Source organism: Polyodon spathula, chromosome 4 (genome assembly GCF_017654505.1).
Source record: "Polyodon spathula isolate WHYD16114869_AA chromosome 4, ASM1765450v1, whole genome shotgun sequence".
Lineage (NCBI taxonomy): Eukaryota > Metazoa > Chordata > Actinopteri > Acipenseriformes > Polyodontidae > Polyodon > Polyodon spathula.
In genome coordinates this window covers 28,360,226-28,380,436 of record NC_054537.1, presented here as the reverse complement: position 1 = coordinate 28,380,436, position 20,211 = coordinate 28,360,226, and positions in this window count along the sequence as shown.

Genomic DNA, 20,211 nt, shown 5'->3' with positions numbered 1-20,211 from the left:
AAAGGGCATTGTTGTAACATCAGATAAGCAGGTTCACACAGAACTGTTTGGTGTTATTTATATAAACAAATATTTTTAAAAGTCTGGAAACAGCAAGAAAATAGACACCACAAATCTGCATTATTTTATTGCAATTTCAAGAATGAATGGATTTCAAGCTGTGGATTTGATATAAAATAATGTGTCTTTTAAAATAAGGAGAGTACTATTCGACTTTAACTAACAGCTAGACAGTGTATTTTCTAATAAACCCAGTGACACAGATAGGAAACAACTGGAGGTTCAACATTTGCAAACTAACAATGAAGATGGTTGCTGATGTAGCCAGCTGGGGTTATAGAACAGATCAGCTGTGTCACTGTACAAATCTTGCAACAAGTCCCAGAGGTTGATTAAATAGTAAAGGGTTAAAAGATAGGAATAATGTCGTCCCTAAAAATAACAGTGCGGCTTACCGTATAGTCATGGTTGGACATCTGAGAAAAAAAAAAGGCAGCAGAATTTCTAAGGGCAGGAATAGTGTTGTGGATGTGTGTTACAGAGCAGCTGCAGCAGGGCTGAGATCTAAAAATATCTGTTTAACCCTGTGGAACCTGGCCTTTGGGACTGTGAAGATATTTTAAACACTTTTGAGTAAGTTTTTAACTGATGTTCATTATTATGAAAATGGAGGTGTTGTAGTTTTATATGAAAACTTTTAATCTTATATAGTGCAGGCATCTGTTTGTATGCATGTATTGTGTTCTGCTATTTAAAGAGAAGTACATTCTGAGCAGAACAGACAAATTAAAAGTAAATACATTGTACAATAAAGATACAAATGTTATACGCAGTTGTTAGTTCTTGGTGTATTAAGAACTTGCTGTGTGGATTTTTCATATATAGTACGTTAGGTTACTTACCGTAACCCTGGTTCCCTGAAAGAGTAGACAACCACCAACCAATAGTTTTGGGATATGCCTACCTTAGGAAGGTATTCGCTGAGCATTATATGTCAGAGCCAGCTCTCAGCACGAATGCAAGGGAACTGCAGGAAACTCAGAGCAGTTCTTTCAAAACACACTCAGGTTAGTGACACAGATAACTTATCTTACCGTAGTGAGAGGCAAAAGAGGAAGTGAGCTCTGCGGAGTGACTATCTATTCCCTCGGCAGCGGGACCGAGGACGTCACTCCATGGACGGGCCTATCAGCAGCTCTGACATAAAATGCTCAGTGAATACCTACCTAAGGCAGGCATATCCCAAAAGTATTGGTGGGTGGTCGTCTTCGAATTGAAAGGGAACCACAAATTCACATATCCTAAGTGGTAATACTGTATTGTTATTTGGATTGTTAATCAGGAGCAAAATAATTAAGGTGCTTTTTCACTAACAGCTTTTATACAGTGTTAAGAGCAAATTGTGGATATTTGAGAAATGCAAATGGTTCATACTATTACCAGCACAACAAACCATTATGTGTAATCAAAAAAAATCCTGTTATCTTGCTTTCAGAGTACAGTAGTTCCCAGAGTGTAACAGTTTTGCTTTTAGAATGACAGCAAACAGGTTTCATTGGGGAAGGAAGTTTGTATAAACAGACAAAATTAGTATATTTTAGTATTAAAAATGATATTATTGGGGACATTGTAGCTTTTAGGTTTTCTAGTGTTTTGTTTTGTTTTTTTAAAACGCCAATTGCCTAGCTTCATATTTAAAAGATAATAACTCCTTTTTTTTTTTTCTTTTAATTTTAGAGTGACCAGTTATTATTTTTATTTATTTTTCCCCAAATTGTTCTCCTTACCACAGCGGTGTACTGTTACAAAATGAAAATCAAAACACATTGGGAGTAACAGAACTGAAATATATAACTTAGTTGGTTCTAGATTTCTTCAAGTATCAGCCATTTTATAGGAGTTGTTTAGACTGGAGTAAACACGTTAACTACAGCCTTACATTTTAACTAATGTTACTTTAAACTGCTGTACAAAAACTTGGTCTAACCATAAAACACCCCTTTCCTTATTCTCCACCTGTGTTCACCAAGTCTCCTCCCACTAGTACTAGGCTGTTACAGTTTTAAAAGTTGTTTAAAAAAATTGATATATATATATAATTATAAAAATATATATGTATATTTTTTTTTTTAACTGTACTGATATGCAAATAAAGAAACAATTACATTGTATTCCTTTTTAATTGCTTTGGTATAGCAATACAAATTAAGCACCCCCATTCTCTTCAAACACAGAATATTGTATTTATTATGTAGATTTACCTTCCAGAAATTCAGTTGACAGTTCAATTAGTAGTTTAGGTTGAGGGGGGCTAAGACAGCGCTTAAGGATCCAGTCGCTTATTCACCAGTCACAAAGAAACATTGTGAGGGGATTCAATCATACATTAAAAAAAAAAAAAAAAAAAAAAAAAACATATTGGTCACTTGTTTCTGTCAATTACCAGGTAGCTTCCTCTGCATTTCTGTGATCCATTCTCTAGCAACGCCGTGCAGCATATTCACAATTAACCACTGAAACCAAGGAAGCACAAAAAGCTAGATAACATGCAAAGTCAAGCTGTGCAGTAAAACTGCTATGCGCGTTCTTTACACATTCAATTTAAATATCATGTGGAATATTCACCTCCTGAAATCTCCCTGAGCCAGGTGTGAACATTAAAACCTATAGAAACCTTAAAACAATTGTCTCATGTTAACACAAGCCTGTTTTTATTATAGCAGAACTACTGTGACTTCTACTAATAATAATATTAGTAATAATAATAATAAAACATGACCATCATTAAAACCTCAAACAGAAACCTAAAATAAAGAAAACAGAGAGAATTACAAACTTAAGTAGGACAGTGTTTTTATCGATTTTATCAAGTAGTGTTTACATCTGCCTTGGATAAGAAACCAGCTAAAGTCTATAATAATTCCATGAGTGTCAAACTTTATTTGATCATCAATACAGACTTAAAAAAAAAAAAAAAAAAAAAAAGCATTCTCTGTGAATAGGGACCAGTGTCACTGGTAAAACGATTTCACCATAAATTATAAATGACACTCTTCAGACCAGCTTCTGCTGCAGTAGATCGCCCAAAAACTGCTCGAAAGTGTGAGTTGATGGATATTTTCCCCATATAACATTCCCAGTGCCTTTGCTTTATTTTTAACGACTAAACAAATCATATTGAAATGTGATTTTTATTTTTTTAGGTCCAATTAAAATGAAGAGGGAACTCTAATTTGCCAAGAAAGTGCCTTGGAATCTTTCCTAAGATGGTCCTTCTAATGTCATCTTGATAACATTTTTTTTTTTTTTTGGGTGGTTTACAAAACAGTTTTATTACTGAACACCTTTTATTTTCATATTTGAAACATTCCTTTATGTGTTAATAAAAAATATATATTTTTTATTCATAATGTTACTGCTAGTGTTGATGTAAGTCAATTATTTATTAAAATACTATGTATATAATGGTTTGCAGAGATAAAATATTTCAGTCATAAGCAGAAAATCAAGTATTGGCTAGATAACTTTTTTCATTATACTCATGCCATTTTCTTCTCAGTCTGATGCTCACATATTGCACTGATCTTAATGTAAGACAACATGTAACTGACTTGTTCTGAGAACTTTTGTTTCTTTTAAATTAAGTTGCTGGATATTATGAGCTTTGTGAATATGCAGTTGCATATTATGAAATGTTGCTGAGACAAGTACAGTGCTTTTCAAGAAAATTTGTAAAGCTGTTATTGATTATCATCAGTTACATCTGAACTGGCACTTCTGTAAAAGTTTGCAAATAATGTAAATTATATAAAAGAGTGGAATACTGCAATGCAGTTTTGAAGGAATAAAGATTATTAATCAAACATGTTGTAATAAAGATCAGGGGTCACAAATGGAGATTAGATAAAGGGGAATTCAAAGCAGAAAATAGGAGGCACGTTTTACACAGAGAATTGTGGGAGTCTGGAACCAACTCACCGGTCATGTCGTTGAAGCTGACACCCTGGGATCTTTCAAAAAGCTGCTTGATGAGATTCTGGGATCAATACGCTACTAACGACCAAACGAGCAAGATGGGCCAAATGGCCTCCTCATTTGTAATCTTTCTTATGTTTGTACTTCAATGAAGAAAAATGTAATTGTCAGAATTTGAGAATATCAGTGTAACATCAGTTGTGGATCACCATTCAAAAAAGTTTGCAGGTGTTACACACACTTAAAAATACTATGATGCCAGATATAACAAAAATGATTTCTTATCTACTTCAAGCCAGTGAAAACATTAAAAGATATGGCTGTGTAAATTAATTCCATTAGAAAACATACATTTTATATGCAGAAATGCAGTTTTTTATTTAAGATGTGTGATTTTAATGGCATATGAAATACAAATAAGAAATTAGCCTTTTTTTATCTCCTTGGTATGCACGTTGATTTTTTTTTTTTTTTTTATTCTGTGCACACGCATAGTGGCAACACTCTTAACAGCTTGTTTCACAGACCCTGATTAGCACCACTCTTTGACTTCCTTACCTAAAGAAACGCAGTGCTATTTAGGGTCTGTGAAACCTGCTGCATATTTTTGTTTGGTTTGATTATCCCAAACAACTTGCATTGGCAGGACCAACTTAAGTAAGTACTCTATAATATTCTATTATATTCTATTTATAATCTACAATGATATTGAGATGGGCAGAACCCACCACCCACACACACCTCCCATACCCACACAAAAAGTGTCTACCTATTTCTGTGTCTTCCACAAGAACCAGCAAATAATTTCCTTGGGTATATTGTTGTGTTGTGGTCACACTCAAAGCCTGAAGAAGTGCGAATTTAGAAACCCTCACTGTTTGAGCAGGAATGCTGATATCTGTGCAAACAAACATTAATAATGGACATTGGCATGAACATGAATATTACAAAGTTATTTGGGTTCCATATTGCACATGAATTGGATCTCATTAACTGTAACCAATTACCATTGGTTATTTACCACTGAGTGGTACTCATTTGTAAAGGTAAGGGAAGGACAGCGTTTCTTGTTTGGAAATCAACACATTAATGAATGGATTTATTGGTTTCTGTACGTGATAGTGGTATGACCCAAAGTGGGGTTCCTGGCTGTTTTGGCTTGATAAACAAAGACAAAAATAATAATTCTGCTTATAACTGTGACAAAAACACAAACGGATCTCATTGCAAAATCCCTTCCAGATGCAGGCATACGTTTTTAAAAATGTTTTGTGACACTTGTCAAGGTGGTTTTTGTGAATGCTTATTTAAAATACACTTGCAGATTTTTGAAACTGTTCCCTGGCATTACAAGGAGCAGACTTACATTAAACACTCAGTTTAGATTATTTTGTTTGTAAAAATCTATAAAGGTAATTATGTGCTGATCTACTGTTACCTTTAGGCAACTACCATAAAAAATATACCAGTATTTACATTTTTGCTTGAACATCAAACTCTTTCACACTTACGAACAGGAATCAACCAGTGTCTTTAAATGTAATCACCCAGCAATAAAGGCCTAATTTATAAACTTTAAATCGTTGCAATGTCTAACCATTATATTTGTTGAAGAAAGTGTTAACAGTGGGATAGTACGATAACATACTCAATTGATTGTTTTATTAACATTTTAATGGGGTTGTAACAATGAGTTGTATATGCACAAAAGTCTTTTTTCTGGTAATGCCTACTGTATATCTGTAATTTATTTTCTAAAAGCCCATACAGACTGATGATGATGATATCTCACCTGAAATCTTCCTCCAAAGCAGATTTGTATGATGCAAAATAATTTTGAGATAACCACAATTTATTTTAAGATATCTACATGGTTTAGAAATATCTTGAAGCATTTTAAAATAACTTGAAATGAAATGAAACCTCCATGTTTGACGACTACTTTTGTGTTTTGCAACACATCCTGAATTTCTTATGTGCATATAGAGAATATGCTGAATTGGTGTTAAACAAAATGTAGTGGACTGCTCACAAAAGCCTAATGTCAATCTTTCCCCAATAGTAAAACCACGGACAGCTCATTCTGCTACATTAGAGCCAGCTGTAGAGATTTTATAAACAATGGGAACAGCAGTCGCGAAGCAGTTCATCTTTCAAGATGTGGAATTAATTTGACAATTTTTTTTCAATTTGTTCCAATTTTAACCAAAATCCCACCAAAGATATGTATTTCTGGTAAATTATACTACAAGTGGATTCACACTTCACTTCGTGTCAATCAAAGGGAATATTTGCTGTGCTGAGGAATGAGATGAAAACTTGTAATGTTTGATTTGAATACGAACTGTAACCCCCAGTTTCCTTTGCATTTAACTAGAAATAACTTTGCCAGCTCCACCTACTGTTCATAAAGAGAGAGCATGCAGGCTGATATAGGTGTAAGGTTATATTGACATAAGGTTTTAATGGAATGATAAAGGTGTTTCGTTCATAGCATCTCCAGCCTAGTCAAACTAAGCTCCAAACCAGGTAAAGGAAGATATAGAGAAAATAATGATAATCCAATGTTGGAGCAACAGAATCCATAACTAATTATTGCAAACATTCTTTTTTAATGCCAAATTTACTGAAACCATTTAGGGACCAGAACCTGAAGATGTGGGTTGAAAAACATAACTGTTACAAATAAAAATTATGCTCATGGTTCTGCACTGCCTTTAGCAAAGCAGATTTATACTGTATGCTGACATTCTTCAAATTGTACATCCAGCCAGAGTGAGAGACTTTAAGCAACTAAAAGTCTTTGTAAACTTAAAATATGAGAGAGAAATAATTGGGACCTCACATTGCACAAGGAATATTGAAATATGTTTTAAATACTTAACGTTTTGTGTAAGAGGCAGAAAATAGTCGCTTGCTCCTTTTCAATCCTTTTTTATTTGGACGCTCACTCAGCACCCACACAGCTCTGAACAGCAACACAGGATACAACACACAATACAGGAACCATGACAACCAGACCAGATCCAAATCGGGGCAGATCGACAAACACACATCCAATTGGTCCTTGGCCGCACACTAGGACCAATGGGCGCAGACAAACAACAGCCAATGGGGACAGACAAATAATAATAATATAACTATCTTTATTTTTATATAGCTCCTTTCATAGTGGACCACCATCACAAAGTGCTTTACAGAGGTAGGCTATGAACTGTGCATTATATGCAGAGTCACTTACAATAGGACATTGATATTTAATCCGCACCCCGCTTGGATGTTTTCAAAGTTTTTTGTGTTACAACCTGAAATCTTGATGCATTTAAATGGTATTTTTTTCTTTGATTGAAGAGGCAAGAGAAGTTTTATTGTGAAATGCATTTAGGCCAAATAGTTCAATTTTTATTTAATCAGACCACAGAATATTTTGCCACATCTTTTCAGAGTCTGCCACATGCCTTTTTGCAAATTCCAAGCTGGATTTTACATGGGCTTTTTTCAGAAATGGCTTCCTTCTTGCCACTCTTCCATATGGGCCAGATTTGTGGAGTACCTCAGCTATTGTTGACACATGGACAGTTTCTCCCATCTCAGCCATGGAATGCGCTACATTCATCCAACTTTGTAGTAAACTACAGGTATTCTGTGATAAGTCAGACTGTGTATAGCTTACTACAGGTTACAATAGTGCAGTATGAAATATGAAGGATTTCTATTTTCATGCACCACATTACAATTTTTAGTATGCATCAAGTATGTAATTCCATTAAACTGTCATGGAGTGTATGTTGCAACACATATAAGTAGCAATTTATGTTAATAACTTTGGACAGACCTTAAAACAAGATGTGTCTTTTAATGAAACATGTCCCAACCCCAAGCAAGTATGTCATATAGTAGGGAACTGTACTACTGTAAAATGTAGTAGGCTGCATTGTGCATGTTATATTAATTAGTCATTTAGCAGACACTTTTATCCAAAGCGACTTAGAGACTGGGGGGTGAACTATACATCACAACTGCAGCTGTATAATACAAAGCTGGATAATGTAGTACCATGTACAGGTAGTGGACAAAAAAATGGAAACATCAATGTAAAGTCACTTAATAGGGCATTGGGCCACCATGTGCGGCAAGTATGCGCCATAGCATAGAGTCTATCAGCCTCTGGAATTCTGCAGGAGGGATGCGGCACCATTCTTCCACGAGAAAGTCAATCATCTCACGCCTGGTTGATGGAGGTGGAAAACGTTGTCTCAGGTAAGGTTTAGATCTGGTGACTGAGAAGGTCATGACATATGGATAACATCAGTGTCATGCTCATCAAACCATTGGGCGACCACACGTGCTCTGTGGATAGGGGCATTGTCAACCCCCCCCCCCCGACAGGAAAGAAATGCTGTAACATGGAGTGAAGGTGATCACTCAATACCATTAAGTAGCGATTAGCATTGACCTTGCCTTCTAAGGGAATGAGTGTACCCAAACCATGCCAGGAATATTGAGCCCCACAACATTACGGAACCACCAGAAACCTTCACTGTTGGAACCAAGCACTCAGGGCTGTAGAGTTATTTAGGTTGGTGCCACATGCCAGGGTCACCCGCCCGTGATTAAAAGGGCTCTTTTGAACCATAAAAGAACCAGTTTGTTATCCTGATTCTGAAGATGTGCAGGCACCTTTTGCTGTGTGCAAATTTACATAGCCACAGAACCTCCATGATTTCTCCCTTCCTTGCCATTTAAAGGGGTACACAAAATTATTACAATTTATATCAAACCTCAAAAAATCTTAGCAGCAGGCTTTAATTTGATAGCGAGAGGATTTTGAGCTTGATCTAATAAATTAAATGTTACGTTCGGTTATTTTAACTGTATTTTTTGTCACCCATTGCAATCCTCACAAATTCGACTAATTACTGAATCAGCTTACCCTCCGGGAGCACTTCCGGCCCAGGCTGCTCTTCGTCCTGGCAGGCCCCCTTATTGACTGTTGTACATATTTTACTTCCTTATGGAAAAGGTATAAAGTAGCTTCCGAAGTTGTGCATTGCCAGGTCGAGTATGCTTGGGAAAGCTGAGGGGCTCTGAGTCTTCTCTCCTATTAGGTAAAAGAAAGAAGTGGCTCACTGCCAGGCTGTCAAACACAACTAACGAATAGTGCAGAGCTCCAGGTGGGCAACTCCACACAAGGGGATAGTGAAGAGTTCCTATTTAATTAATTCATAATTCATTGTTTAGGAATAGGACCAATTGTATTAAATATCTGTTGCATAACACAAAAAAGCTTTACTAACATTAGCATTGAGAAAATGCCGTACATTTTTTAACTTTTTTAACAGTAGACAACATTGTTTGTATACTTCCATTGGTTACAAGATGTCATGTGGTTTAATTAAATCAATCGGCACAAAACAAGTTTATTTAATTTTTTTTTTTTTTATCTTGTAGACAAAAAGCAATATACAAATCCCAGAAAATGCCTGTCTTATTTTAAGATGCAAAACATTATAATCTTTAGTGATTACTTTAAAACAAGAGGGTTTGAAAAATACAAAAATATAACCAAGGAAGAAAACAATCCTTTTCACAAAAATAAATAAATAAATAAAAAGATATATAAGGAAATCCACAATTAATGTTAAAAAAAAAAAAAAAAAAAAAAAAAAGAAGATTATTTTTGGCAAGGGTTACTAATTCTCTCCTTGGCTGGAGCAAGCCCACAAGCATACTGTGCTCTTCCTAAAATGTTTACAGTATCCACTTCAAGGGGTTTTACATGGACCTTGTTTACTCCTTTTAGCAATAAACTGCACAGGGTATGAAATGTAGAAAAACACTTTCAAAGCCAAACTAAAGGCATAAATTGATACAGCTACAAATTGAAGGAAGCAGAGGCCAACTAACATTGTAGTTGCTAGGCACGGAGATCTTGTTTATATTAACTTAATTAAATAAGTATAGTGCATGTATTTGCCAAATATTTAGATCAAGGTACAATGTTCTGGAATAAATCTAGAAACCATGATAGATATTTGAAAGACTCATTGCATTGCTGGCAAGAAAAGGGATCCACTCAATATAAATCAACTATATTACATACTTGATTGAAGAATTTCTTTATTTTCAGAACTATATTAAAAAAAAAACAGCAGATGTGGATAGTGTTACCTACATGAACAGATACCACAGATTGTTTGGTTATGAGTTAAGGCCCATTTTGGCACTTGTTCCGAGCTATAGTATAAGGTTAGATTTTATTTTTATTTTTTTTGTGCTGAGCAACTTGGTGTACTTCAAAATAAAGCAAATATAACAAAACATCAAATATAAGAAAACATTAGCCAAACTGCAATACAGATGTGTATTTAATTAGGATGAGAAACTGGAACATGCATGGCATTTACATGGGGTCTTGACAAAATAGAAACGTCTTGCCAGGAAATAATAGCAATACCATTTTTACACTCAGCTTTAATTAGTTTAGTTGCAAGAGCACACTGGACTTTTAAATTAAATTATATAAATTGGGGAGTAAAGGCTGCTGCACATTAGATGTGATGTGAATTTTCACCTGGGAATAAGATACTTTCACAGCAACATGACCATACACACCTGAAGCGACACAGATACGATGTGACAGATTTGAAAACTGCCAGAATCTATAAAACTATTAAAAATTGCTATTGACAAAACTGTGATTAAGACTGGTACATATTCGACAACATGATGTGGAAATTGAGTGTCTTCTGTGGTATTTCAGCATATGGTAATAAATCATACTTATAAAATGGGTTGGGAGATATCTGCATCCTGATTGGCTGGTAGGCATTCCAAGCCATTGAATTATTACAGTGCAACCAACTAAGACTTTTTACAAACAGATATTATTGCGCTGAGCTTTTAAGATGGTTTCATTTTTTTGGCCGCCATTTTTCAGCCCAGTAAATACAAAATAATAATACAATGTCTGCCTTCCTCCATGTAAATATTAACTTGTTTGGTGACTCCAGTGTCCACACATTTCTGGAGGATTTGACTGCAACAGTTTTGTAACAGAACCGACAGCAATAATTGCAAAAATAAATTTAAAAAATGAAACTGTGAGTACTACAAGACACCTCTCTCTCAGTGCTGCTGAAGTTAATACAATTGAAGCCAATAAAGAAGAGCGAAATGCTAAAAAAGTAGCCGCTTGGGTTGTGTCAGTTTTTATGATTGGTCAGCACAAACCAAAAATAATATGTTCTGGAAAACTGCATCTGACTGAAATAAACAGTTTTAAGACGTTTCTAAGTTTCTTTGCTGAAGTGATAACATAGTAACACAGTATGTAGTTAGCAGTTACACAAGCTTGAGAGCTGGCGTTCCTAGAATACTATATATAATATTATACTATATATATATATATATATATATATATATATATATATATATATATATATATATATATAAATTATGAAGGCTCAAAGTCAGTAGAGGCCATAAGTGAAATCCAATCTGTCGGGTAGAAAAAGTAACTGGATTTGATGCATTAAAACTAATATTTTTGGAGCATTTTGATATCAGATATGTATTTTATTTAAAATTAAAATGTAATAATCTATTTTGGAATTTGTTTGTTGAAATCTAAAATTTCGTCGAATCACCATACTAAAGACGCCAATGTGATGAGGTCAGTCTGGCCATATGTCAGGTGTGGTCTTGTATGCAGTTAGCAGGGGGCAAGATCTATGCCAGGATGCCAGAAAGTTGCATATACTGATAAAATCAACAAGGAATTCTTCTTAGGGTTGCTCTCGCCCAGACTATAATCCCCCAAACTATCAAACAAACTCAGATAACAAAGGTTCAAAGTTGCTGAGGAATAGGATCAGGTTTGGATAGCAAGGATAGGATGCTGTTCCTACAACATCAACAGCATTGAGTCTCCACTATAGAGGACCATATGACCTCTTTTATAGCATAACTGATGTTGGCAGAGACCTTTCCAAATAACTCTATTTCATGCAGTGACCTCACCCATAAGGACCGCACCCCTCAGAAAATGTTTCTTTTCTTTTCCGTGTGCCAAGAGGCTTTTGCTGTCCTTCCTATGACATATTTTTTTGTTTGGTTTGATTTTCGTGCTCCACAAATCTCATACAGAGGCTAATGCTCTCTGTACTCCTAACTCATCTCACCTCTGGGCTGTAAGTGCGGCCGCTAAAAATCCTGATGCACAGACGGCACTCACTCTGACCCTCATTGTCATGATTGCAGCTCATTATTTGTATGGGTTGGCCACAGTGCAAAATAATTGCCTGGCTGCTAGGCAATTTGGATTTTGCAGCCGCAGTTGTTTGCACTGTGCCTATCCTTATAACAGTCTCAAAATGTTAACATCTAGCTTACTAACATTTTCTGCTAAGAATTTTTTTTTCATTTTTGTTATTGTTTAGGTAATATATAGCAATATATTTATCAACCAATGAAAAAGAAAACAGCTTAAACTGATAAACATCAGATGCCTACAGTACTTTGGTATCATCAGCTCAGATGATTGTCATTCTCTGAATATAGTAAAAAAAAAAAAAAAAAATGAATGTTTTTATATTGCATGCCTGTCATTTATTTTCTTTAAGTTGTATATTTGGTTACTTAACTCAAATATATTCTGTATATTATTGTGTTGTAACAGTTACTAATTGTAAAATGTTTTTTTTTTTTCAAGCCTGAATTTTTTCTGGTGACCATTGGGACCTAAATCCTTGTTTATTGATTTTGGAATTGAGGATGTCACCACCGGGTTTCCTGTTAATTGAAATGCAATTAACTGGGAAAGGCCACTAACAGTTCACAGTGTGTGTGTGGGCTGTTTGATATTTCTTTCCCCAAGGTTCAACTAATTAATTTAGAGAGCTACATGTACAGCTCCAAATACTCTGCTCCTTTTCAAGAATTAATGATTATTAATCTCGACTAAATTGCCATTGAACGTGTAATTTCACCACACAATCAATTATTCTTATTTTTTATTATTATTGATTTATTTATTTCACCATAATGGATATCCCAAGTTTTTTTTTTTTTTTTTTACAATGGAGCTCATTCATGACTCACACACACCAGTCTGTTGTAATACTGCTGTGACCTAGAAGTGTCTGGCTAGTCCACTACATTACAGTACATTACAGTAAACATTTGTTATTTATGTCCAACTCTTATGGGGTTATACTAAGTATGCATTTCCTTCATAGGACAGTCTGCTCAGTCTGCAGTGCTCAAATTAACATCTTCATTCTTTCCGGTCAGGTAGCAGGATGGTGAACTTTGATACAAGTCAGTGTGTCCCCTTTAACACAAAAAAGTGACTGAAACTAGAATTTTTTTTTACTGCACATTTTATTTTAGTTGTTTAGCGTCACTTTCCAGAAATAAGAGTTTTGGTTACCGACAGGTTACCATTTTACTAGTGAAACAAACAAAAAAAAAAAAAAAAAAAAAAGCTGCAAAGGGTCTCCAGTATTTAAAAATTTGAAATGTACCTATTTTTTAAGTGCTTTTACTGAAATGATGATCTCACATATTGCTTAATTGTTACTGTTCAGTTTACTTCAAGCGGTTTTTTTTTTTGTAATTGTAGTTGTTGTGGGGGATGAAGTGTTTTTAATTTGCTTTGTTTATTGCACTGCATCATTAATTTAAAAAAATAAACAAAAAAAACAACAACTTGGAATCATTTTAATTCTGGTAGATCCTAAAGCACGATTCGCACAGCACTAAAAAAACAGGAGTGCGTTCAATAGGCAGAGCACCCCATGACGTTATGTGGCTTTTCCTAGTGAATGATACGCACGCCGAGAGTGCTTACTAACAGTAGCGAGTCAAGCTCTGAGCTGCTTCACTGGAGGTTCAAAATGGCCGACCTGCATTATCAGTGCGATGGCTTCAAATAGATTTTTTCAAATATAGACAATACACACCGTTCAATAACTGCTAACATATATTACAGGTCACCACGAGAGAGCACTCTGCTTATTCAAGGCACCCCAGGTGTCCTCAGAGTTGGTCAAAAACAGAAGACGTCTAATAACATCACAGACCTGGATTAGTTTTTAGCAAGGAAAGTCTCTAAATTCAAAATGAAATGCGATGTTGTGGCCAGAGAAAGCACTTTGTTTGAAAATAATTATGTTTTGTATTTTTGCTCATCCCCAATTTGGTTATGCCTAATCTTTATGTTATACTGATCTCAGGACATATCATACCAATTTTAACATTATATTATGGTTTATCATGAGGCGAATACACCAGAAATGCTACATCAATTCTATCATAACACTGACATGGTCAATTCGCACGGGAGTAAAAAAGACACAGGATGCTTGAGTTTTACATTTTACATAAGGTCCCAATGTCTGAGAATTATCTGTGATAATAAAAAATGGACAGTTTGGATGGGAGTAAATTTCACCGATGTTGGTATAAATTCAGAAACTACCTGTTTATGTGGTGAGTTTTAGTCCTGTGCAAATCGGCCTTAAGAGCTGGTAACATTATAAAAAATCTCAACCTCAAATATTAATTTTCGCTATAACGACAGATACAATTTTGATGATCATAAATGGGGATTTTGTTATTTTTTTAATCACATCATCAAGGACTTTAACCCACCCCACCCCCGCCATCATTGTCTGTCATCATATGTTCCTCCTTTGATGGTGTAATACCCAAAGGGTTACAAGAATGAAAAATGCTCCATTTATCCAGGCAAAAAGAAAGCCCCTCAGAATCAATGTGACTTGGAATATAAGTTACAGGAAAACTCCTCCAACCATTCAGAACTGTCAGAATGGATCTGGATTAAACTTGCCTGTTGTATTGCCATCACATAAAATATGTATTTCATCATATTCTTTCTCTTTGCTTTAAAAGTTGGTGGGCAATAACATCATCCCTCCATAGCTCAGGCTCTTATATAAACCCTATGTGAGAGAAGAGCTTGATAACTTCCTGTGTAATTTGTTTAAGAATGCAGATTTGTTCAGCACCAATGACCTTGTCTGAAACCTTGAGGAATTAAGAAAGGCAATTAAGATGACTGACTGAGCCGATGAATTAACTTTGCCCATCAAACCAAAGATTGCTCATTTTACTCAATTTAATAACAGCATGAGGAGAGGCACGTGGATTCCAGTGGTGTGACAAATAACAAATAAACATATTTTGTAACAAAGTGCTGCTCTCTCTTTATTTCACTACTTGACATCAAAAAAACATGAAAGAGTGAAAACAATAAATTAGTGAAGGGCAATGAAACAGTAAAATACGTACTAATACAATTTTCTGTCAATGTGTATTAACCAAATTCATGAATAATTGAATTGTGAAATATATTAGAGCACTGTGCACAAATAAATCCTGTATAACTATACAGTGATTAGTTAATCTCTCGATTTGCAGCTCTTCATTAGTGGTTTTGATTGTGCTCTGAGCTTTCCTCATGCTCAGCCCACACTGACCACAAATTACTCAACAGGTGAAGCATCAGGAGTAACCAAGCGTTCATAAAAAGCATCATTTTGCGATAATGATGCAAACTGACCCAGTCACACTTTGCCCTGTTAAGTAAGGTTGAGTTTTTTATTTAAGAGACTTTAGTTCTTGTAAGCTAAATCAGCCTAGTCTGGAAGCACATGTATTTACATCAGTCGCAAAATAGAAAGTATTATTTGTACTTTCCAAATGCAAAAAGCAGCGTCTGACATCATGTTTTTGGTTAGAACCATTCACCATAGTAATCATTGTCTTCCTCAGTATGCATAGTCACGCAATTTACTGCATATTTCAGGACGAGGCCAACATAGAATCTGGTAACATATAAGATACTAAAACAGTTCTGACAAAATAGCTGTGAGTTCTTTTCCGGGTTTAAGCTCAGTAATTCCAAAATAACCTGGAGTTCACATAATTATCGTTAAACTTTTTTTTAAATGATATACCTGTGGGAATTAAGTTTTTCCAAAGTAACTTATTTTCCAATAAGCACAATTTAATTTATTTATCACTGTACATATATGCAGACATGTAGAAAGATCAGACATTTAAATTACAGCATAAATAAAATGATGAGGTGTTTTTGTTTCATGTGCAAGCTTTGCAATGCAATTGGTTTGCATTTATTAAAGTTTGACCATCTATATTAGATTACACACATGTTTTAAGGATGCTAATTATGGATTAGAATAATTAATTTTTGATTCTTACACAATAGGCCTATTACTAGCATTACTGGGTTGGGCCTTTTGCTGCAATAATGGTTAAAGTGACTTTAAACTTTGTTTCTTTCTACAACTAATTGTTTTCGTAAATGTGGAATTCGGTTGCATTTCTATGTATATTTCAATGGTGATTTGCTGCAATTCAGTTTTCCTCTTGGAATGCAGAGAGAAATACGGCGCTTGAAGTTCAGAAGAAGAGACAGCCCTTGCAATACTTTCCTTTCCCAGAGCTACATCACATCCACCTGTTTATAACAACAAATTTAAAGGATTAACAACTGCTGGCTCATTATCTTGTTTACTACTTGAGTCTCCCTCTGTTGGTTATCTATTTGTTTGGCAGATTCATGCAGTCTTTGCTCTCACTATTTAATCTTATTATAACTGTACTACCCCACCCCCTCACACACACACACACACACACAGTTTGTATTTCACACATACTTTCCTGTAAAGTTCTTGTTTTAAACAATCCTGTTTGGTCTTGAGCTGAATCTGTCAATAAAACCTAACCATTCCAGAGCAGTGTGCAACTGTAGAGATCAAAATAACGGTTTACCAAGCCGTATTCTGTTGGCGTAGCTACTGCTTGATCACATGACTTGGCCAGCGATGAAGTCATGTGCCACTTTAATCAGTTGTGCCGCGGCGCGAACATGACACAGTTTAGAACTGGTGAAAATGTTTGACAGAGCAGTGCCTAGAAAGTATGGGAGCGATAGTGAAAAGTGGAAAGTTGTTTAAACAAAACACCAGAGCTGACAAGATGCTATAATAAAATACCAGCAAATATTTATGGAGGTACCTATACTTCATCAACGGGAGGAAACGACCAACACTGATGGATTACCATGTGAGTTGTAATTTTTCCATTTAGAGAGTTTGTAAGACAGTCTGCAATTTACATTTCCCAATCTTTTTGACGTTCAATCTAACATCTTTCAGACTTATGTTTCATTGATACTTTGTGCCCTAGTACATAAGTGGGCATTTGTTTTTTTGTTACTTTCCATCCCAGCCCATGATGGGTGTTAACACTTCGGGTTAGTGTTTAATCATTTATTACATATTTTATTTACTGTTTGTTAACATATTAATAAAATAACCTATCGCACCTGTGTTGTCTGTCCCTGGGTAGGTTGGTCTCTGGTCTAGCTCCTACTGTTCACATACCATTTTTTTTTTTTCCTAAGCAGGAGGGAGGATGTAACATGGTGTTACTTTAATGTATTTTTATTTTTAAGTTCACAATATTGTTTGTCATTTAGTATCGCTTAGTTTATTATGATTTATTATGTATTATGATTGTTTATTCGCTATTTAATTATTGTTTGATCACGTCATAAAGTGTGTGTGAATATTTCATTTGTTTTGTGTTCCTACCCCTGCATCCATGCCTTGAGTGACTGATCTTGTTGAATTTCAGAGCATGTCATTGATTTTGAGAAAATCACAGCTGTCAATCCAGGTTGGAAACACAGTAGAAATAAAGCATGCCTGTTATGCATGTTGCTTTATGTCTGTCTGTCTGTTTTTGTTAAGAACATAAGAAAAGTTACAAACAAGAGGAGGCCATTCGGCCCATCTTGCTTGTTTGTTTGTTAGCAGCTTATTGATCCCAGAATCTCATCAAGCAGCTTCTTGAAGAATCCCAGGGTGTCAGCTTCAATAACATTACTGGGGAGTTGGCTCCAGACCCTCACAATTCTCTGTGTAAAAAAGTGCCTACTATTTTCTGTTCTGAATGTCCCTTTATCTAATCTCCATTTGTGACCCCCGGTCCTTGTTTCTTTTTTCAGGTCAAAAAAGTCCCCTGGGTAGAATGTAGCATTGACACCTTGTAGAATTCTGAATGCTTGAATCAGATCGCTGCATAATCTTCTTTGTCAACACTGAATAGATTCAATTTTTTTTATCCTGTCTGCATATGACATGCCTTTTAAACCCCAAATAATTCTGGTCGCTCTTCTTTGGGCTCTTTCTAGAGCAGCAATGTCCTTTTTGTACTGAGGTAACCAAAATAGAACACAATATTCTAGATGAGGTCTTACTAATGCATTGTAAAGTTTTAACATTACTTCCCTTGATTTAAATTCGAGCGTTTTGCTTGCCTTTTTTCATAACTTACCCTCATTGTCTAGATGAAGACATTTCTGAGTCAACATAAACTCCTTCGATCTTTTCATAGATTCCTTCTTCAATTTCATTATCTCCCATATGGTATTTATAAGAGACATTTGTATTGCCTGTGTGCGGTACCTTACACTTTTCTCTACTAAATGTGGTTAGCCATGTGTCTGCCCAGTTCTGACTGCTGTCTAGATAATTTTGAATGGTCTTTGCTGCTGCAACGGTGTTTGCCACTCCTATTTTTGTATCATCTGCAAATTTAACAAGTTTCCTTACTATACCAGAATCAAAGTCATTAACGTAGATTAGGAAGAGTAGAGGACCTAATACTGATCCCTGTGGTACTCCACTGGTTACCTCACTCCATTCTGAGGTTTCTCCTCTAATCAGTACTTTCTGTTTTCTACATGTTAACCACTCCCTAATCCATGTGCATACATTTCCTTGAATCCCTACTGCGTTCAGTTTGAGAATTAATCTTTTATACAGGACTGTCAAAAGCTTTCTGTAAATCTAAATAAACCACATCATATGCTTTGTAATTATCCATTGTCGATGTTGCATCCTCAAAAAAATCAAGCAGGTTAGTTAGACACAATCTCCCTTTCTTAAAACCATGCTGACTGTCTCCCAGGATACTGTTACCATACAGGTAATTATAGTTTTTGGAATTTCTTATAGCTAACATATAATAGAAGTCAGGCTTATTGGTCTGTAGTTACCTGGTTCAGTTTTTGTCTCCCTTTTTGTGGATCTGTATTATGTTTGCAATTCTCCAGTCTGTTAGTACAACCCCTGTCTCAAGAGACTGTTGCATGATCTTAATTAACAATTTGTAAATAACTTTCTTGGATTATTATTTGGAGGATCTCATCCGGCCCAGGGGATTTGTTTATTTTAAGAGCTCCTAGTCCCTTTAACGCTTCTTCCTTTGTTATGCTAAAGTTATTTAAAACTGGATATGAACAGGTCGACATGTGGGGCATGTTGTCCATATCCTCCTTTGTAAAAAATTGTGAAAAGTAAGAATTTAATATATTTACTACTTTTTTTCTCTTCATCTATGATGTTGCCATTTGTATCTCTTAGGCATTTTACTTCCTTGAATGTTCTTTTGCTGTTATAATATTGAGAAAACTTTTTGTAATTGGTTTTAGCCCCCTTGGCAATGTTCATTTCTATCTCTTTCTTGGCCTTTCTACCTTCCTTTTTTACTTGCGCTAGCAGTTTAGTACTCTACTATTAAAAAAACTTATGTTTTCTGTGAGATATCGAGCTACCTTCTGTCATCTTAATTTTTTTTGTAATTCTAACAGTTTGCAGACTTCATGTGTCCACCAATCACAATCCAAGAGGTACATATGGGGTCAGCAAATCTTTAAGATATGGGGGAGCAAGGCCATTTAAAGCTTTCTAAGAAAAATGCAGGACCTTAAAATCAAGCCTAAACTATACAGGAAGCCATTGTAAGGTTGATAACACAGGGGTACTTGCTTCTTTGTTCTTGTTAAAACTCTGTCAGCAGCATTTTGCACAAGCTGCAACCGAGATAAGACACAACTTGAAATACCAGAGAAAAGAGCATTGCAATCTACAAAGAATTTTACTAGACTACTAACAATTTAAGATGAGGTCAGTTGTAGACCCAACAGTAAATAAAAAGTGGAGGCTCTTTCATTTGTACTGTTTTTATTGCTGGACATGGCTAAACAAATTAACTTAAACATGTACAGTCACAAGAATGTTAAAAGATTTTAGTTATCATTATTAGCTACTACGATCATTAGTCTGTCTTTTGGATTATTCATAGCTACTTTGCATCTTACTATTGTAAAAAAAACAA